Here is a 7,714-nt window from a genome sequence, read left to right on the forward strand (position 1 = left end):
GGCCCGTCTTATGCCAACATTTTCATGGGAAAATTTGAAAAAGAACTACTTGAATCCTCTATAGAAAAGCCTCTGTCCTGGTAAAGGTTTATTGACGACGTGGTTATGAAGTGGACACATGAAGAAGAAGAACTAAACAATTTTATCGCTCGTGCCAACAGTCAACATCTTTCAATTAAGTTCACTTACGAAACATCTGCTACTAGCATCTCGTTCCTCGATACCGCCAGCACCTTATCGGGGGGAGAGCTCTCCGCGGACCTATACTCAAAACCAACTGACACACATCAATATCTTATACCTCAGAGCTGTCATCCATCTCACCTGACTAAGAATATACCATTCAGTCAAGCTCTTAGGCTAAGACGCATTTGTTCAAATGACGAATCCTTAAAGAAACGTCTAGGTCAACTGAAGAACAATTTAAGAAGAAGGGGATATCGATACAAGACCATCAAAGAAGGGTTCCAAAAAATTGGAACTTGTGTTCGAACATACCACCCCTGCCTTAAAAACAGCCACAACACCATTCGTGAGCACTGGACCTCTGTCGAGAGAAACTCAACATTATCCAAAGTCTTTTCCGAACCACCTATGATTGATTTCAGACAGCCAGACAGTTTACGTATCTACTTGTGAGGGCTGAAATATCTAAGCCCAACTTGACTCCAGGCGAGAGTCGCTCCTGTGGTGACAAAAGGTGTAAATGTTGCAACCAAATGCACCACTCGTCATCATTCACCAGCAAAGTCACGGGGAAACGCTACAAAATATTTTGCAACGTGCACTGCAAGAGTGCTAATGTAATATATTTGCTCCACTGTCCCATTTGTGGCCTTCAATATGTTGGTGAATCTAAACAGCCTTTTCACAAGCGCTTGAACGGACACAGGAGCGACCTAACAAAAAAAGCCTTTACTCCCAGTGAATCAACACTTTAGATTACCTAACCACTGCCTCGATGATTTCAACAAAATGAAAATCTTCATCGTGGAACAAAACACGATCTGGAGCGATCTACAGAGAGTGAAGCGGGAGGGGTGTTTTACACCCACACGGAATTAACAAAAAACATTAAGTTCTTCCTATTTTGTATAGTTTCTTATAACAGTATTTGTAAATATTTTTTTTATTTTTATAGTTCAGTATTCAAGATCAACACACAACGTGTGTCTATAGCACAATGTTCAAGATCTTTGTTACTGTTGGTAAAAAAAAATTTATACGTCACAGGTATTCACCTGATTAGGTAGTGAGTTGTGTTCACACACCATTTACTTTCATACACACTCAGTTTATTTAAGGCACTGAAGAAGGTCATTTGTTGACTGAAAATTTTGCCCATTAAATACTTTATTATAGGGTGTTAACATCTTTATCGGTATCGTTGTACAATCCTTTAGACTTATATCATTATTTTTGTTTGTGCTGCATCGTCATGACTGGACGATCCGATACCCATTAAGTTTGCTGGTTGGCAGATTCCTTTAGACTTGTATATATAAGGATTGTTTTTATTTATTGAATTTATAGACAGAGTTCGCATGACCAATTTCGGGGCAATGTACGCTTGCTCGTAAATCGGTTCGAGGTTCATGACCAAAAATTTGTTATTTCGCATAACCTGGTCATACTTTTTAAGAATTTTCGATGCATGAATAGCAATATAATTTGAATTTCCGTGTGCTATTGGTACTATATTTGTCTTGAAATTACTTTGTATCAACGTGTTCTTAAAGAAAACACGGATTTTATCAAATACATGTATTTAAACTGGTAAGGTCTTACATTCAAGTACGTCCAATTTTGCAAATATCAAAATGATCTCTTCTCGACACATTTAGCATCACATGGATGTTTGTACATGGAAAAGGTAATGTTCCTTGAAATACAACATTTGAGTAATCATCTTAATAATACCAGTTGAAATTTAGGAGACTTACACTTCAGGAGTTTTATTGAGCAGCCAAAATGTAATGTTCTGTCGGAGTGCTTACCAGTTTACAAGTTCTATCTCATTTCTCTTAATCCAATGCAATTAACATTATTTAAACATGATATTTGTTTCGTTATTGCCAATGAAGTAAAGTCAAAATTGAGTCGATTTATAAACCATGCGCTAGCATAACACTCTCCCTCCTTTGAGTTTTTTAAGACCTTTTTTAGTTCATTATTGATGCATTTGGAGCAAATGCATGTTTGCAAAACTACACTACCAGGAATTTAACTACAGATTTTATGTACTTTAATGCCGCTACAAAATCAGTACTTTTTTTCACAAAACATTTGCAATATATCATCGACCAATTTTGCCATATGGGAGTCAAAATTAGGGGGATATAATGTATATATTTTTTTTTAATATTGCATGATTTTGATATGATTTTCTTTGGGGAAGGGTCCTTGAACAGGATCTTGCTGAATGCTAGAAAAATCAATTTCTTTTGCTGTTTGCAAAAGAAGCATATGTTTATTATCAGTATGTACTAGTTATAAGTCCATATGATCATGACGTTCAATGAGCCATTTTTTAATCTGACTAAGCAAAATAAAAAAAATCTGTTTTTTTAGATGGCAAACCTTTAATATATTTTGACTCAATACACGTATTTCAAGACCTCTAACGTTTTAGATACTTAACTACATTCCTGTATGTAAAAAGTGAACCTTCTCAAAAAGATATTGCAAAACCAATAAATTAATATTCCAATTTTTATCTTAACAAGGATTTCTTATTTGAAAACCCAACATATGTTATATTATACAAAAGGGGGAACCCTAATTTTAAGACTTGGTCTCAACCTGCTCACAGACTCCAGAAATTTTTTTTCGCTGCAGCCAGAGCCTAGTCAAAATATATATATATATATATATCATGTCTATATAGGTTAGGGTAATCATCAAGGGCGTAAGCTTAGTAAGACATTATGTTAATTAATGCACTAAATGGGAACAGAGAGGCGTGGATGTGATAGGGAAATAACGCAGTGCCTTCTCTATTTTGTCTTTGCAAGGACAAGGACAATTGTGTTGGTCTCACTTTTATATTGTAATACAGATACACGTACATTATTGTCTCTTTTTACTATAAACAAATGTCTATAATATATACATGTATAGTACAAAGTAAATATTATGAAGGTTTAAAGCTTAGAGTTTCGTGCATTATTCGGAGTGAAATGTGTATTTTTTCACAGTGTAAGATTTTTCTGTAAAAAGTAGGACCCAACAAATGTCTTTTTGAGGCATTGGCTTTCTGCATCTGATGATTTTTTCTTAATATTACTTTTTAGCTCACCTGGCCGACGACCATGTGAGCTATTGCCATCACTTTGCGTCGTCGATAACAATTTTTCAGAACTCTTCTCCTCTGACACTACTTGATTAATCAAACTTGGTATGAATGTTCCTTGGGGTATCCTGTATAGAAGTGATGTAGGGATTTTAAATTCGTCGAAAAAAACATGACCACCGTTACTAAAATTGGAAGATAGGGGTCAGACAGTAGTTCTTCGCATAAATATCTAAAACCGTCAGGTTTAGCTAAATTCTGACATAAGGTAAAATTGTTAAGCATGATAAGATCTATCTGTGGTCAGATTTTCGTCTCAATTTGTTAAGCCATGTTGGACTTATTTCCTTTGAAAACTTTTTTCGCTATTCTTAATGTTCTTTCTTTCAAACATCTTCTCCTCTGACACTACTTAACCAATTGGAATTAAACTTAGTGTGAATGTTCCTTGGGATAGAATTTTTTGCATAGAAATAATGTAAGGATTTTTGATCTGTCGAAAAAAAAAATGGCTATCGTTACTAAATATAAAGTCTTTGTTAAGTCTTTCCCCTTGAAAGGTGAAAAAATCATGTATTTTATTTCTTTTTTCAGTCCATATCTTAAAAACTAGTATAGATATAAAAAAAAATCAATACCTGAAATGATCCTTGTGATAAGGCTTACAAAAGTTTGATCACAGTTATCGAACGACTTCTTGTTAGCGTTTTTGCCCTTGGAAGGCGAAAAATGATATTTTTATCAGTTTTCAGTCAATATCTCGAAAGGTATGATAAAAACTTTCTATTGATGAAATGATACTCATGATAATTTCTATCAATTTTTTTTCTTATGTCAGAATTGAGTTATTCCCCTTGGAAGGCAAAAATTGAACTAGGTGAGCGATTCAGACATAATAAAAATTACCGTTGAACAATACCAATGCCTATGTTAATGCCTTCTACCCACACATGGGATTAAATGAGATGCAAAAAGGTGTCATGTACTCTAAATAAGCGCTGCACCGATAAAAGTACGGCTATACGGTTTGGTTCATACGTTATAAATGCATATCCATCAATTGTTAAGTGAGTCATCTACTTTTTTTCTGCTTAAACAGAAATTTTTCAATAATTCTTATTCAGAATTATATACTGTTGGACTTTTTATTAGAATTACCCTAAAACTTTTACCCTTACTATCTTTAATGTAGCTTCCATATCAACTGGTTTTGATGGTCGATTACAGACTGATTGACTGATAAACTTCAATTTACTGCTTATATGCCAAAATAATATCAATCAAAAGCCATTACAATCTCTAAAATAATAACATCATTTTCCCGATTTATATCATGACTTGTCAAATCTCGTACAGTACAAGGACATTAATGGACAGGAAGTGCATACTTTACAAACTGTAAATATTGATATACATGAACTCGATTTCCGGAAGTGCATGGCAACATATGGACAAGTGTATTTGGAAACGTAACAAGTTGAATGTTTGTAGTAAAATATAAAAGTAATAAAGCCAAATCATTATACTACAATCGCCTCCAGGAAATGCGTCCTTACATTTTTCACCTGCTATAAAGTTTCAAAATTTGGTATTCCTTGATTTCAAAGTTCTGAATGTCTAATCTCATGACACTCAGTAGATACCATGACCTTTGACTTCCTCTGCATATTCTGCTGCTCTGAAGAAACCTGTTGCTTGTGGAAAACTGAAGAAACATAAGAAGTCTAATGGGGTGAGGCAACTCTATCATCTTACTTGCTAGTACATTACTATGTAGATAAAAGCATGCACGGCGAGGATCAACATAGCATTTGATACAAGGATGCATGCATACATATATAATCAAATCTAAACTACAACCCAACTCTAGAATCGATGTGAGTTTGCAAATTTACGATTCAAATTTGGTCGCTCTCTCAGCGGGATTCGAACCTCTTCTTTTCTCCGTCATCTATGGCAACACCGCCTGCACTAAGTCTAACGCTCTAAACCATTCGGCCAACTTAGCGATACTTCCTCGTATGTAAATCTAGAGCGCGAACATTAGCACATGATGTGACTGAATAGGACAACCTCTGATGATATCGAGTAAGACAATAGAGGATTTGTAACAGCATATAAATACAGCTTCACCAAGTATATAATGCACATAAGAAGACTAATATTCCTTTACTCAAATGAGGCTGAATTCAAAGCTGATCTGATCCGAAAGATCGTTAAACAATCCTAGTTTCGTGTTTCGATACATTGCATATAACCTCAAATGAACTCAAGATAAAGGATAATACATATCTTGTCCTAGACTTAGAAATCTTGTCCTACATTTCTGACCTACACTTAGAAATCGATGGCAACAGAAAACTATTGACTAAACTTTACGCAAAACGTGATGACTTTTTATTCATTATTGTCAACTTTTTTTCATCTGTGGCAACATCCTTCCAGCACCTGCGTATGGAGTTTTCATATCACTCATACATTATGCCATAGCATGTGGTAACAACGCAGACTTTTTTGTATCGCATTAGACTTCTTACAATTAGGATTATGAACAGGGTTATGTTGCTACAAGATTGACATCACCACTACAGAAGTTTTATGGTCGTCATCATGAACTCATGGATCGTTATTTTCCATCCATATGGACTATGATAACTGATTTTTTCAACGTGTCATAGCTTTCCTTTCCTCTTTCGTCTACCCCGGACTTGACTTTTTATGAGCAACTCGACGGTTATTTCTTGAAAAGCAGAGGACACTTACAATACCGATGCACCTGGTCCATGCTCCCCAGTTTGAAGTGGAGTCCGAGTCGCTCATATACAATATACTTTTATTACTTTGCATGTATTATTTCATATACTATATGTTCTTTGTTGTGTTTATCTGTTTTTCATGTCTAATCTTTGTTTCTGGATTACATTCTTTTGATTTTCCGTTAGAGTCTTGGTTCTCTTGATTACTTTCTCTTACATAAAAAAAAAAACTGTGATCAGTCCGGTCAGTGGTCAGCGGTCATCGGTTTTCGATCCGCCTAATAGTTGCGCGCATTGGTTCACGGTTTGTAAATAATAAAATGGTAATTGCATGAATATTACAAAGTATCATACGATACTATACTATTATTCACCAATTTTCACGAAATAACCCTATAATATCAAATATCACGTGTCGCAATACAAGTGCATGCAATTTCCTATGTCAATGAAAGATTAGTCTGTTTGTTTCTACCAAGTCATTTTGTTTAAGCGTTTAATTATTTTTTGAAAATTATATTATATATATATTTGTGCCTTTTTTGTTTCAAATTTGTGCGTGGGGAGATATCGGTGGTTTGTCTTTGTTTCTGATTTTGCAGCTTCTGTAATATGTTTCGCCTGTCATGTATTCAGACCTTTATGTTGTATGTTTATGTTTAAAAACGATACAAAAGTAGTGGATGTTTTCACATAGTACCTTAAATTACATCGTCATTTTTTTTAAAGATTCTATCTCATATCGCCTTTTCGGCTGGTGTTTCTAGAGGGCAGAAGCCGCTTACCCTACCGGTGCACCTGGTCCATGCTCCCAGTTTTTAGTGGAGTCCGAGTTGTTCTTTTGCTTTTGTTACTTGCTGTGTATGATTTTAGTTACTTTATGTTCTTTGTTGTGTATGTCTGTTTTCCATATGTGGTTTTATCCCTGGATTACATTATTTTGAATACTGCTAGAAACTTGGTTCCCTTGATTACTCTTGTAAAGATTTTGCCTTTAGGACAGAAAGCCACGTCCGAATTATTTTTAAAATGTTATCAAATGGTTAAAGCGCTGTTTTCGCGGCTAAAATATCATAAAGAGCGTCCAACTATTAGATTGTTTTATTTCAACTTTTGTCAATTTCATCTGCCAAAGTAATCACCAAAGCTTAGAGTTACACAAGACATCCAATATTGAATTCCCCCAGAATTTAATCTTGTTAATAGACAAGAATGTGGTAATATTTTATTACAATTGAAAGTCGTCTTCATTATTTTCAGGAAAGAACATTTAATAGAATGGCTGTTCAATACTATATATATTTTATTTATATATATTTATATTTTATTCTTTTTTACGTTTTATTTATACATTTAATTTGTATGTATTGCCTTTTTACCTTTTAAACGTGGCTTTGGTTCACTAGTTCATTATTCTTATTTGAGCCGCCTCACAACGTATATTATTTTCATCAATTATTTTGCACATTATAAGTGAATAAATATTGCTATTGTATAAAAAAAAACTGTTATGTATTATATATTTGTCAATCATTACCTCAAAATTCCGGATGTTATAGATATTATGATCATAAAACTTTATATATTATTAAGAAATAAAATGCTGAGATATGTATATTGTATTATTTTCCAGTTTTGTTTTACTTGCATCTTAAATTCGTTTAAT

General features: G+C 34.1%; 1 protein-coding gene across 1 annotated transcript in view; it reads left to right on the forward strand.

Moving 5' to 3' along the window:
- The window catches only part of LOC148621360 (uncharacterized), a 99,188-nt gene that overhangs the window by 2,217 nt on the left and 89,257 nt on the right, over positions 1 to 7,714 (forward strand). The window lies entirely within an intron of this gene.

Source organism: Perna viridis, chromosome 3, assembly GCF_037379345.1.
Source record: "Perna viridis isolate PV_CMFRI_1.1 ecotype Kerala chromosome 3, ASM3737934v1, whole genome shotgun sequence".
Classification (NCBI taxonomy): domain Eukaryota; kingdom Metazoa; phylum Mollusca; class Bivalvia; order Mytilida; family Mytilidae; genus Perna; species Perna viridis.